Genomic DNA, 14,530 nt, shown 5'->3' on the forward strand with positions numbered 1-14,530 from the left:
GTGTGCATTTTAGAGATAGAGATAAAAAGTGTAGTGACTGTTGTCATGCCTGCCATGGGACAAAGCGTGTCAGAAGAGGGAAGATGTTTTCACTGATAACATTCTTCAGCCAGAAATTGTGGGATATCCCTACCATCCACATTTGTGGTTGGAGTGTGGCATTTAGAGTGAAGAGTAAATTGGGGGGAACCTGCCTCATGGCTCAAAGTAGAGTATTTCCTTGGGTCTGAGGCCATTTCCCCCCTGTCTCTGTCTTGGATCCTTCTCTGAAACCACTGCAAAGGGAGCAGAGCCGGTTAATGCAGCTGTATGCCTTTTGCCAGGAGAATTCTCAAAGTTGGAACAAGTCCATAGAAGGCCATGAAGATGCTCTTAAGGTTTGGAGCACCTCTCCTATGGGAGAGCTGGAGTTGTTCAGACTGGGGAAGAGAAGGCTCTGGGGAGACCTTAGAGAAGCTTCCAGTACTTAAAGGGGCTGACTGGACAAGCAGAGAGGGACTTTTTACAAGGGCTTGCAGTGACAGGTCAAGGGGTAATGGCTTTAAACTGGCAGGGGGGGTGATTTAGATTAGACATTAGGAAAAAACTCTTGCTATCAAGGTGCTGAGACACTTGGCACAGGTTGCCCTGAGAAGTTGCGGCTACCCCATCCCAGGCAGTGTTCAAGGCCAGGTTGGATAGGGCTTTGAGCAGTCTGGTCTAATTGAAGGTGTCCCTGCCCATGGCAGGGGGATGTGACTAAGTGATCTTTAAGGTTACTTCCAACCTAATCCATCCTGTGATTTTGTGATGCCAGTTCTGCCACTGTTCTTAATCTGATACCCTAGGTGTGGTGTGAGCTGGGCACATGTCCAACCCACAGATACATTTTATGAACTTAAATCAACTTGAGTTTCAGAACTGGAGTAAGAATAGTCTGAAGTGATACGGAGCACAAGATGAAGTGGCACTAGTGTCTGCCTGACTAATTTATGCCAGGAAGGCTTTGACGTTTTTTAATGAACAAAGCTTTTATCTTTTGATAGGACACCTTAGTGCGCTGGATGTCTTTTAGGTAACCGTTGAATTTAAGTCTGAAAAAGTTGAATTGTATAACTTAATGTTTTATTCAGTATTGAAAAATAAAAGACTTCAATAGAGTGACTTGTCCTCAGGCCCTTGTGAATATTCTCCGCTGTATGTCTTTTCAGTTCCTAGGGGATTCTGACATCATTTGGTTTTAGCACTTACCTTACAATTTCTTTTCAAAATAATCTTTATCCCAAAGAATACTTGTGGATTTTTTTTTTCCTTTTAACTGTAGAAATCTTATATAAACTTCCTGTATATTCTCATTCAGCTTCTCCAGGACATGAGGTACTGTCTTAAATGAATGCTGTCAGAGGCAGTTGATTAGTTTTGATTAATTTTTTCCCCACCATTTCTGAAAACCCTATTTTGTTGAATTCTAAGCTTTCTAGTGTTATTTGTAATTCAAACACTATTTTTAAATGCTTCTTTAGGCTTTTAATCTTTGAGAGGTTTTTAAGTATGTGCTCAAGTTGTTGCTCAAAAGAGATTGCCGTTCTTCATTGCTGCTTGTTTGGTACATTTCTTTTAGACAAACAAGATGTTAGTGCTATACAAATTCATTATAAAAGGTACTTCAGCATAGTTTATTTCCCCAGAGCGGTCCTGGGACTGACTTGAATAAGCCTACAACACCATGGTAGCAAACTTGGGTCAGTTTAATGGATATTAGTGCTCTTGGGTCTGTTAGTATGCCTTTAAACACCTCTTGCAGTATGTAGCTGTGGTGCTTTTTAAAACAAACCTCCTTGTAGTAGTGCTTTCTGTTTGTTGTGGGAAGTGCAGGTAGCCCTTCACTCCTGTTGTTTCAAATTTGGCCATGCGTTGCCACATACGAATCAAGGTTTTGCCAGCTGCTACTAAGATCATGGCTCATATTCTCCAGTACTTACAGTAAGGACAACTTAAACAGTCCTGCATCTGAGTACAGTCAATCATTTAAAACTGGCATTAAGTAAGTAATGGTATTTAGTAACTAGTACGTGTTTGCAACAGTATGTATGTAGGAGACAAACTGTTAATGGAAATAAGAAGCCACTTGTGAAAATTATTTTCCTACTTCCTCACAATTATTCTGCTTTAGTTATGGCTTTACTATAATGAGTAAGAATAAATGAAATTTTCACTCTATTACTGTGTAGCAGTGGCAGATCACAGGTAGTGTAGAAAGCGTTTTGTTTTCGTTTAACAGGATACATGGTATCAGGTGGTGTTGATTGACATTTCTTGGATGCTGCTTTACACAGCATTTCATGCAAATCATGTTTGAATGAGACTGCTGCATCAAATTACATTTCTTTCAGATTATAGCCCTTGCAGATGTGAGACTGAGCTTGTTCAGCAGCTAGCAAAAAGCTTTGTTTTTAACACTGTTTTCACAACTTGACTGCAAAGCTGTATAATTACAGCACTTAAGATAGTGAAGGAATGATAGGCACTTTCTCTTATCAGATCTATAAGTAGTAGCAAGCAGATGCAGCATGAGATCCCACCAGCTGTCAAGTATTGTCAGGCTGGCATAGAGGGAATGCAGTTTAAAATGCAGGTGACATAATACCCAACATCCTCCATTTGCTAGTGGGCTTCTGATTAATCACGATTACCATACATTATCATACCATCAAATTTAATCATATCAGTGAATTCCCATCTGCAGGAGGAGCGGCAGCAGCAAAACATGATGGTAACAGCTATTAAATAAGAGAGAAATAGATGATTTCTAAATGCAGGAACCCTTTAACTAGCTCCCCCCTGTACACATGCTCCATAGGTGTTAAAATCAAATGGAAGACTTTTATAGTTACTGTAATTTACCTTTGTGTTAAGCGACTGCTATTTAGCACTGCCAAGAAAACTAGTGTTGTAGAATTAATTTTTTTTCCTGTGTCAGCAGTGCTAGATGTTTTTAAATCTCAGCTTTAGTACCTGATAGGTACAGAATCACAGAATGGCTGAGGTTGGCAGGGACCTCTGGAGGTCATATGGTCCAACCCCTGCTCTAACAGGGCCACCCAGGGCCAGCTGCTCAAGACTCTGTCCATGTTGGTTTTGACCGTCTCAAGGTTGGAGACTCTACAACCTGCCTGGGAGATTGTCCCAGTCTCAGGCACCCTCACAGTAAAAAAACTGAGATATCTTTTTACATATATGGGTATGTACATCAGTTTTGATATATTTGTATGAATGAAATATGAAAATTTTTTTAAGCCTTGCAAGCAAACACAAATTTTTATTGAGGAAAAAGTACTGTGCATATAGCTATGTAGCCATGAATTAGGCACTATTAGAGATGTTTCACAGAAATCAGGATTCATACAGAAATCCAGTTAAAATATGCGGTTGACATCCTACTACAATGCAGTAAGAGTAATCTAGTGCTTAAACACTGAATGAAGAGCTAAAATATATTTATTATTAGAGTCCTGCAGTGTAGTTCTTCTAAGCTATTTTAACTGAGTTGAGAAAAATGTCCTTTTAAAAGATAATTCGGTGCATTAGTGTCATCACAGTACAAAAATTATAAATCTATAAACTGGTATTTATTCAATCTGCACCTTCAGTTCCTGCTAATTGTTTAGAATGTGGAAAGAAAAAAGCTTAGTTCATTATAAACCAGTCATATACTACTGTTTACGGTAAAATATGGTAGTTTAGAGGGATGTTAGTGGCTGACTGTATGGGGTTGCCTTTCCAGAAGGCAAAAACTGCCTAGGCCTTCATGTACAACATCCGAGTAGTACCTGTAGACGCAGTGGGAGCTCTGGATCTGGAAAGTCCTCGCAACAGTGTGTTTGCAAATTCTAATATTTATTTTCTTTAAAGCTAGCTGCTTCTTGATGTTTTTATAGCAACCTGAGCATTTTTTTTGTTGAAGGGAGAAACATCGTCCCCAAGACCTCCAGTAATACTTCCATGGAGTAGTTTGGGATAGGTCCAAGGAAAACGTGTGAATCTTCTTAGTTATTTTATCTCACTAGTTCTGAAAGCAGAGGAGGTCCAGAACTTTTGGGTCCCTAATTTTTGTCACGTTCCTGAAACTGTTGGCTTTCAGAACAAAAAATACACAGAAGGATTTTGTTTGTAGGTAAAATGAGTATGAATTTGTTATTTCAAGGGAAAGTTCATAATTCTAAATGGCACTAATATCCCTTGCACTATCTCCAAGTTCTGTTTGTATTGTATTTAATGTTAAAAAGTTAGAGGGTGCCAAACAGAAATAACACCACACCCCTTAAGAGGATTGTAAACTAAAGTGAAATTGAATCTTCCAGATGAATTAGTTCAAAACACCTGTTGAGGAAATTACTTAGGTTTATGCTCTAATCTGAAGGGGCTGGGTTTATTGAAGAAGTGCAGCCTGCTACAACTTGTCTGTCACACAGTTTCTTACTGTGGCTGGGGAGAGGCAGCTCTGCTGGCTTAGAGACACCCTTTCTTCATCCATACAAAACAGATGGATTAGAGCATGGTTTTTCTGCGCATCAGCAGTGTTAGGAATTTAAAGCTAGAGTTGGGATACTTTTCCTATGCCTGCATTTCATTTAGGAGTGTTTCCTGAGAATTGTTCTTCATTGGGATCGCATGTCCTGCAGATTTGCCTTTTCTAACATACATACCTTGATGGCAAAACAAATGGAGGTTCAGAAGGTCCACCCATGAAGAGCTGGTTGCTTGTGGGCTGTATTGCTTTATCGTTTCTCTTACAGAAATACACTGAGGTTGGGAGTGTTTTTGTCTCTATTTGCAACATAAGTATGTCCCTGCTTGATGTAGTAGGGGAGGATGCCCTGAAACTTGCTGGAAAGTGATATTTTTAATATACAATGAATCTGATTTTCAGCTTTAGTTTCGTGAACTGTTTGGGATTGTATTAGTATGGTTGGAGTATCTTTCTTTTTTTGTATTGCCTGTGTTCTTATTTTAGCTATTTGATCATGACTTGGCTTAAATAATGAGGGATTCCATGCCTATCTCTTTGCTTGTAATGGTTTTCCATGGTGACTGAATTCTATTTTGGGACCTTAAACAGTGAAGTCAGGCACTGGTGACTTCTCTAACTGATGACTTGGACTTGTCAGGAGGCCTAAACCTCCTAACACATTTCTTATCTTTTGGAGCTGTGTAGTATCAAAGAGAAGCTTGTCCCAGTTATGTGGTACATTTTAATATAAAAAAATCTCAGCTCAGCTGGGGAAAAGATCGACCCATTATTTCTCGAACTCAGCCTGCCCATAATACTAGGATCTGGGCAGCCCACATACTTGAACCAGCATTTAACTGTCTGCTTACACTTTCCCCCTCAAAAGATATATTCCAGAAGCTTTGAAAAGAATCGTGTATGGGTAGTACACAGTTGCTATCTTGAGCTTTATGATTACTCTGGACTTTTAAGTTTTGTCCTTGATTGAAATGTATTTAAGGCATGAGTTTTTATATAAGGTTTTCTTATAATACTAAATCCATTAGAAAAATCATGGTGCTTGTTTACTTTGATGGAATTACCTGACTATCACAGGGATCTGTGTGACACAGCTGAGTCATTTAAACTGTAATTAAGGAAATATCAAATAAAGTTTTACTATAAAATTTCAGTATATCATTTCCTTTCTGTATGTTGTACACAATAAATGGGAATACTATGAAGAGCCATGTTTGTAAGATTCATACATTTCTACCTGAAAATTTTTGATACATCCATGATGTATGAAGCAGGGCTTACTACACAAGCAGATGAAAAGTCAATTCCTTGCAGTGGAAGGTAGGCATTGTAAGAAAGCCTTTCGTAAAGTCTAGTAGCTGCTGAAATAAGAGGATTAACATCTTGTGACAGATGGCTATAGTTTTATAGGTTATAGTGGTCATTATTCTTTGCATTTAAACCATATAAGAAGAATTAACTGAGTGGCCCTGCTCAACTGTCAATGGGGTTCTCCTAGCTCTTTGCATTTTAAGTGAGCTTAATAAATGAAAACATGTTGTAGAGGCAGGGTGTATTTTATTGAAAGATTCATGAAGTTTCAATGACATTGTTAAGGTATTTAATTAGTCTCATGAAAAAAAAAGTAGAGTGACCCTTTTAGAGAAGCTGATAAGTCATATAATAGCTGTTAGATCCTCTTTATTCCTTGCTTTATAAGATTAACTTTGTGCTAAGCAATTTATGCTAAGTTTTCCCTTTTATTGGTAACTAAAGTTATCTGTACTTCATGAATAGATTACTGGAGATAACATCATGTAATTAACAAGAGATGCAGAAAAGTAAAAGTACAATTTGTGTGAGAATTGTATGAGAGAGAATGTTAATTTCTTAACTAGGAAGGATATTTAAAGGGATAAAAGGAAGGCAGAAGAGTGCAGTTCTTTGAAAGGATTAAAGTAACCTTATCTCGTGTTCTTTCAGAAGGTGGGATTGCCAGTGTGTGAAAGTCATGTTCAATGAGCTATTCACAATTCTGATGAATTGTAGACACACTATTGCATTGCATTTTTTTTTCCAAAAGTGATTGATAAGGTGTAAGTTATGCCTTAGCTATATTAAATAATGAGAGTTAGTAAAAGGGGAAATTGTACAACCCGCAGGCATGCAGAATTGACATTTTTATATAATATCAGAGCTATAAATTACACTGTGTGGAGGAGGAAGGGTGGGTACATTTATTTTTCTTTGTCAGAGTAAACTTCAGAAAATTAAAAATTTAAGACAATAAAATACCTGTCAGTAGCACTTCAGTGTGCTGTTATCTTCACCTTTGAAGTATTTCTAAAATGCCTGGGATTGTGGTCTCTTTGGAAATCTACACAGAACCCTATTTCCAGTGTAATTTCTTTCTAGACCTTAGTTCTTGTATTTAAAGGAAGATGGTACATAAGAATTTTTGAAGTAAAATTGCGTGAAGATAAATTAAATGATAGAGTTCAGCACACTCCTAAAAATCAGGGAAAAGTACAGACCAAAATTTGCTTTCTTTGGTAGCTTAAGAAAAATCTTTAGTACCCTGCTTTCAGTGTTAAGGCATGGGCTTATTTTGGTTTTCACAGAAAAGAGAAAATGGCCAGGGCTGGGTTCCCTTGTGGCCCACAAAGCCTTGCCGAGAGGCTGTTCAACAGCCCTCTGGCTTTCCAAAATGACAGTTGGTCTCTCAGGTCTTCAAAATGGTTAACACCAGGGCTACAGGTAGTGGTTTAGAAGAAATTACAGTGCTGAAGTGGTTGCAGTTTTGTTAAGGGGAACCTGTTGATTGGTTAAGGACTTCAAGGCCAGACTGTGGCATGACTGGTACATCTGCTTCAAGTGTTCCTCTGTTTCCTTATTCTGTCCTCTTTGTGCAGCAAGCTTTAAATCTAGCTAAAAACTCCATTTTAGAAGTCTTGCAGTTTGGTGCCCTTCCAAGTAATCAATCTGGTAATCCATGTTAATGATTTTAGATAATAATGGTACTATATGATCCAATAATGACAAGAAGGGGAGAAGTGCTCTCCAGGAAGTGCTCTGTTGGGTCATTCTTATACGGACATTTGTTAACACCATCTTTATAACCATTTCTGTATGAACGTGAACCAGCCTTGTGGAATCTTGCTGAAAAGGCATGTAAATATTTTGTCTTTTCCCCACGTGTTTGACTGAAAAGTAGAAACTGTCAGCCTCAGCTGATAGTATGAATTTTCAGTTCTCTCTTTTGTTATTTTGAAGACTGAAATTTAGTAAGTAGAGAGGTTTCCTAAAAGGTTTAGTAACAGTAAAGTAATAGTTAAAATTATTTTTTGTAGGGAGTCTTCATTGACATGTGTACTAAATAGTTGGTTGTAATTTGAAACTGTCCGGATAGCAAAACCGTGAAAAATGGGAGTAACTACTGTGCATATAGAGATTTATTATGCATCTATGTTACAGTATGCTTATTTTATCAAAAATAGACCATTATGAAAACTGTGTTTTGCACCTGCTCTTCATTAATTTTTAAAGTTAAATAGGTCTGAGTGGTCTTTTCTGCAAAATACCAGAGGGCACTTGGGGGTTATTAGCACCAGATACTTGCTGAATGTAGAGTTTAACACTAATGGGGAAATAATCCACTCTTAGAATTATAGTTTAAATACTGTTAAGGGAAAAAAAAAAAATGAACAAAACCACAACCAAAAAACTACAGCCAAACCCACCCTCAAAAAGGGTAAGTAGTGGAGAAGTGTTCCTTTACTTTGTACTAACTTTAGGAAAGTTGGAATTCACCATTAGTAAAAGATGAAGTTGTAGAATTGTTCCTATTGAACTGGATTGAAAAAAAAGAAAAAGATGTAATGGTATTTCAGAATAACAGACAAGCACATCATAACTTAGAAAAATATCCACTATAGTTTACATATTTTCTTACAAATTAGGAAAAAAAAAAAGTAATTTGTGTTTTTTGGAAGTAGTAGCTGTAGTTGAACTTTAAAAGTTCAAGTTTCACATATAATGTGTGAAATTGATCCATCACACCATCAATTTCTTGTTGGAATTGACCTGAAAGCTTTTTTCCAGAAGAAAAATCTCAGCGATGTAAAAATCTGAAAATACAAGATTCTCCCTGCCCATGTTACTGTAATTTAGGGCAAAATTTTATTTCACTCTTTAGGGATAGCAGAAGCTAAGTTGGTGTAGGGGAAAAAGCAGAGGTCAGTCTTTTTCACAGATGTTAGGAGGAAGAGGATCAAACTAATTGAGAGACTCAGACTAGCAAATATTGGTAATTCGTTTTTCAGCAAATAACAGATGTCTTTGCAATTAATTTTGCATGAGGGGCCTGTGGTTATCAGCCAAGAAATGTGATCAGTCATATTTTAGTAATTCTTCAAAATGTCATACACATGAAGTTAAAATCTGTTCAGTAGGCATTTCTTAGTGGTACTCAATTTCCTGTATAGCATGCATATACTGTGCATGCACATACTGTGGTGTGACTTATGTCAGCCATCTTTTCATAGTTTTGCCTTTTTTGAAACTTTGATTTCAGAAAACCCAACCCTGTGCATGGGGTAAGCTTTCTGGCGGGGAAGTGTCATTGTTTCGGCACTAATGAATCCTGACAGAGGGGGACAACTTACGTTTGTTGCAGGATATAAAAAGTATCTTCATGTTCTTTTAATGCAAAATGGAGAAGGAGGGGTTGGCTTTAGGATTGGAAAGTATTTGCTATCTTTAAAAACTTCTGAGCCACAAAGTTTAACTGGAATCTTTAAAAGTGGAAAAAAATCCCACACCCCAACCATCCAACCTCCCAAATTCTTAAGGATAGAAAAAAGAGAGGTCAATAGGAAATGTTCCAAACATCAAATAATTCCATCTTACTCTGATTTTGTTGAACTGGTTTCAATTATTTTGACCCAGACGTGTTGTGGGATATACTTGTATGAAAACACCACTAATAAAACTAGAGGAAAAAAGATGTTTTCTCAGTGTATCTTGGTAGGCATTTGTTGGGATTTTTTGATAACAGTTGGATAACTGTTAGTATGTCTTAAAATTATTGAAAGTGGTTAGAAAACAGTAAATATTTGTTGCTTAAATTTAGCTGGGTGGACACCTTTGGTACTGAAGGGAGCTTGAAATCAGTATTGCATATGTTTGTAGCAGTAAAGTATCTTTCTGGTTATTGGCTTCTGGAATATTTTTGTAAATAAACTATAGTATAACTTTTTTTAAAGTGTGACCTTTCTTAGCTCTAAAACCCCCTTGTGTTATTCAGTTCTAAAACTTAACTAAAGCTTACTTCATAAGGGTTTAAAGTTTCCTTATGATGGGAAATACACAGCTGCTCCCAGTGTGTGTAGTACTACCAGGCTTCTGTGCCTTGAACCAAGATGATATGTTGGTTGCCTGCCTCAATTTGAATTGCTTTGGTTGAAATTTTCCAAATAGTTTCATTCAAAGATTGAAATTATGGAAAAATATTTATAAACATTTTATTATTGCCCAGGTTTTCAAGGAAGAAAATTGAGTTTGGCTGCACTGGGGATGTTTTGGTATGGAAGACCTGTGTGAAATTCAACAGGACTTTCCATGCATTTGCAATTCGTTGCTGCTTTGGGATGAGGTAGATCTGGGCATAATGATGAGGGTACGGGCTGGCAGGAGAGGGCAAGCTGGTACAAAGAAGTATGTATTTAAAACATAAGTAGAGGATCTTTTTCAACCTGTGCTCTCATTTACTCCTTCCCTGACAGGCAAAGGAGTGGGAATTGCCTGGACTAAGTGTACAGGCAAACATGGCAGGGTCTGCTGGGGGCAAATAAGAGCTTCTGACTGGCTGCCACAAGACAGGGCTGCCAGCATGGAGTCAGGGAGCTGGAAAGCTGGATCCATGCTGGGGTTAGGAACCAACAGCAAAGCAGAAGATGCAATGGGGGTACGAGAATGTATCTGAAGAGAAAGCAGGACCAAAAGAACAGTAAAGCTAATTGGACACAGAATTCATATTGGGGAAGATAAGCAGTAAGGGTTGAGGGCTGCCTTGGTTGCAGCGACCACGAGATGGTGGAATTCAGGATCTTGTGTGGTAGGACCAGTAGAATAGCAAGTAGAATTGCAACCCTGGACTTTAGCAGGGCAAACTTTGGCCTTTTCAAGCAGTTGCTAGGGGAAATCCCATGGGCAAGGCTGTTTGAAGGTAAAGGGGCCCAAGATAGTTGGTTGGCATTCAAGGATTGCTTTTTCCGAGCTCAAGATCAGAGCATCCCGATACGTTGGAAGTCAAGGAAGAGGGCCAGGAGACCTGCGTGGCTAAATAGGGAATTGCTGGGTATGCTCAAGTGGAAGAGGAGAGTTTACAGGTCATGGAAGGAGGGGCTGGCCACTTGGGAGGAATGTAAGGCTGCTGCTAGAGGATGTAGGAAGGCAGCTAGGGTGACTAAGGCCTTCTTAGAATTAAACCTGGCGAGAAGGGTCAAGGACAGCAAAAAGAGCTTTTTCAAATACATGGCAGATAAAACTAACACCAGAGGCAATGTAGGCCCACTGATGAACGGGATGGATGCCCTGGTGACAGAAGATACAGAGATGGCAGAGTTACTGAATGCCTTCTTTGTCTCTGTCTACTCTGCTGCAGGCAGTCCTGAAGAGCCCTGTACCCCTGAGACCTTAGATGAAGTCAGGTCAACGGAGCGGTTTGCCTTAGTCGATGAGGAATGGTTAGAGACTGGTTGAGCAATCTGGACATCCATAAATCCATGGGTCCAGATAGGATGCACCCGCGGGTGCTGAGGGAACTGGCGGAAGTCATTGCTAGACCACTCTCCATCATCTTTACCAAGTCTTGGGAAACAGGAGAGGTGCCTGAGGACTGGAGGAAAGCAAATGTCACTCCAGTCTTCAAAAAGGGCAAGAAGGGGGACCCGGGTAACTATAGACCTGTCAGCCTCACCTCCATCCCTGGGAAGGTGATGGAACACCTTATCCTTGGTGCCATCTTAAGGCATATCAAGGATAAGAGGGTTATGAGGGGCAGTCAACATGGCTTCACCAAGGGGAAATGATGCTTGACCAATCTCTTAGCCTTTTATGAGGAAATAACACGGTGGATGGATGATGGCAGAGCGGTGGATTTGGTCTACCTTGACTTCAGCAAAGCATTTGACACAGTCTCCCACAGCATCCTCACAGCTAAATTGAGGAAGTGTGGACTCTCACAGCTAAATTGAGGAAGTGTGGACTGGATGATCGGGTAGTGAGGTGGACTGTGAACTGGCTGAAGGAGAGAAGCCAGAGAGTTGTAGTCTATGGGGCGGAGTCTAGTTGGAGGCCTGTAACTAGTGGAGTGCCTCAAGGGTCAGTATTGGGACCGGTATTATTTAATATATTCATCAATGATGTAGATGAGGGAATTGAGTGTACTATCAGCAAGTTTGCTGATGACACTAAGCTGGGAGGAGTGGCTGACACGCCAGAAGGCTGTGCTGCCATCCAGCGAGACCTGGACAGGCTGGAGAGTTGGGCAGGGAATAACTTGATGAAATATAACAAGGGAAAGTGTAGAGTCCTGCATCTGGGCAGGAACAACCCCAGGTTCCAGTATAGGTTGGGGAACGACGTGTTAGAGAGCAGTGTAGGGGAGAGGGACCGGGGGGTCCTAGTGGACGACAGGATGACCATGAGCCAACACTGTGCCCTTGTGGCCAAGAAGGCCAATGGCATCCTGGGGTGTATTAGAAGGGGGGTGGTTAGTAGGTCGAGAGAGGTCCTCCTTCCCCTCTACTCTGCCCTGGTGAGACCCCATCTGGAATATTGTGTCCAGTTCTGGGCCCCTCAGTTCAAGAAGGACAGGGAGCTGCTGGAGAGAGTCCAGCGCAGGGCAACGAAGATTATTAAGGGAGTGGAGCATCTCCCTTATGAGGAAAGACTGAGGGAGCTGGGTCTCTATAGTTTGGATAAGAGGAGACTGAGGGGTGACCTTATAAGTGTCTGTAAATATATAAAGGGGGAGTGTCACGAGGATGGAGCCAGGCTCTACTCAGTGGCAAACAATGATAGGACAAGGGATAAGGGGTACAAACTGGAACACAAGAGGTTCCACTTAAACTTAAGAAGAAACTTCTTCTCAGTGAGGGTGACAGAACACTGGAACAGGCTGCCCAGGGAGGTTGTGGAGTCTCCTTCCCTGGAGACATTCAAAACCCGTCTGGACACATTCCTGTGTAACATTATCTAGGTGTTCCTGCTCCGGCAGGGGGATTGGACTGGATGATCTTTTGAGGTCCCTTCCAATCTCTAGCATACTGTGGTACTGTGAAGATGCTTGATACTGTGTTACAAATTTGGTCATAGAAGCAGAGATACCTGCTTATTTCATAGCCTCAGTCTGTATTTTGTAACCTAGCACTAAAACTGACATTTGAGAGCGAGAGGAGAGACTCTGGTCTGGTACCGCAACCAGGGCAGAATACATTGAGTTAAGAAGAAGCAGGCAGAGGAGACTGTGGTTGCTGTAGTGCCATTTGGTGCTTGGAAGCAAGCCCAGCCATATCATTACTGCTGCCAGTTCTTCAGCTCAAAAGGCAAATATGTGATAAGTATGTTTTATTAGCCCATGTTACGGTAGGTTTCCACATAATTTGTTTTTTTGCTGTCTATTTTAGAAAGAGCTAAGATACATACAGGTATATATTGTGTCTAGAGAAAAATACAGGGAGAATTGCAGAGCTTCCAAGCCAAGCACTCCAAAAATAGGAAAAAACAGGTTGTCTGTTCTGACTGTTTTCTCTCCCCAGGTGTGACATGTTCGTGTGACTGTGTGCTGTAAATAAGATACAAGATAAAAACTGTCTTGTGTGAAACTGCCCTGATGAACTGGTTTTCCCTTGCCTGTGTTGCAATGACCTCATGCATTGATAAACAAATAACTAAATAGCTGAATACCAGTTGGTTTGCGGGATGCCTCCCTCAAGGCTGTGCAGCTTGCAGAAGCACTGTGTATTCCCTAGCATGGCTGTAAGAGCAGTACATTGAGAAATAGGCTTTTATCACCACGGCTTCCAAGATGAGGGAATGCATTTAACCTTAGTTAAAAAGTACCTCTGGCAGCTTCTCCATGCAGTCATGTTAAAAGTTGTATTTTAAGAGCAAAGGGTCAGGATGCTGAAGGTTTGTGTTCAGTTGCTCTTTTGGCAGGCAGTCAGTGCTGTCCAGCTCAACACGAGGAAGGGCAATGCAGCTGAGCAGCCTTGTTCAGCTAACCCTGAATGGATTTTGATGGGACAAATAAATGTCACTTTTTCCATCCCAAATAGCTTGCTCTTCCTCCAGCTGCTGCTGTTTGCAGACAGCCTGTGAAAATACAAAGGCATTAGTCTTTTCCAAGGTAGAAAGAATATTTTCTGTTGGTAACTGTTCACTTGTAGAAGTGTAGCAGCTCCTCTTACAAACTACATGTATGTTATGAGGACTGTCATGCTTGAGTGTAATATACTGTCTTTCCACTAAATGAAAACCCAGAGGAGACTGGCTGACTAGGAGCACTGATGACGGGATATAGACCCTTTAATCTCTAGGAATGAAAAAGTATTTACAAGTGATAGCTGTATAATGACATAAGTAGTCACAGTCTTGCTTCCAAGTAAGAGGTCTTAGTATCTCACATATCCCTGTTTAGGAGTTTAAAGAGGGCCAGAGATTTAATAATGGCTGTGATCCCCAATGCCTCTCAGCTACTGGCTTGGGCCTTGCAAATCCCACTTGTATTGTGCTGGTAGGAGTACGTGAAGCAGCTCTGTCTTGTGCTACTTCAGTAGTGAGTAGACTTCATTTTCCAGGGCAAATGGCTATTTTTGCTATGTGAAGACTTGCTTTTGCTCATATTTTTTGCAGTACAGCTAGGATAGTGTGAGACTGCACATACTGTTGGTATAGCAGATTATAAGCCACTGCAGTGTAGTTGTATGGTCCTTTGCTGATGACTGTGTTTCAGTCTAGCAGGGAGTGTTTGACCTGAAT

The 14,530-nt window shown here is 40.2% G+C and overlaps 1 protein-coding gene across 6 annotated transcripts in view; it reads left to right on the forward strand.

Annotated features, from left to right (window-relative positions):
* The window catches only part of RBM33 (RNA binding motif protein 33), a 104,343-nt gene that overhangs the window by 47,294 nt on the left and 42,519 nt on the right, over positions 1-14,530 (forward strand). The gene's annotated exons all lie outside the window — the stretch shown is intronic.

This window comes from Pezoporus occidentalis, unplaced genomic scaffold (assembly GCF_034315485.1).
Source record: "Pezoporus occidentalis ecotype Australia unplaced genomic scaffold, CSIRO_AGI_Poc_V1 ctg23, whole genome shotgun sequence".
Lineage (NCBI taxonomy): Eukaryota > Metazoa > Chordata > Aves > Psittaciformes > Psittacidae > Pezoporus > Pezoporus occidentalis.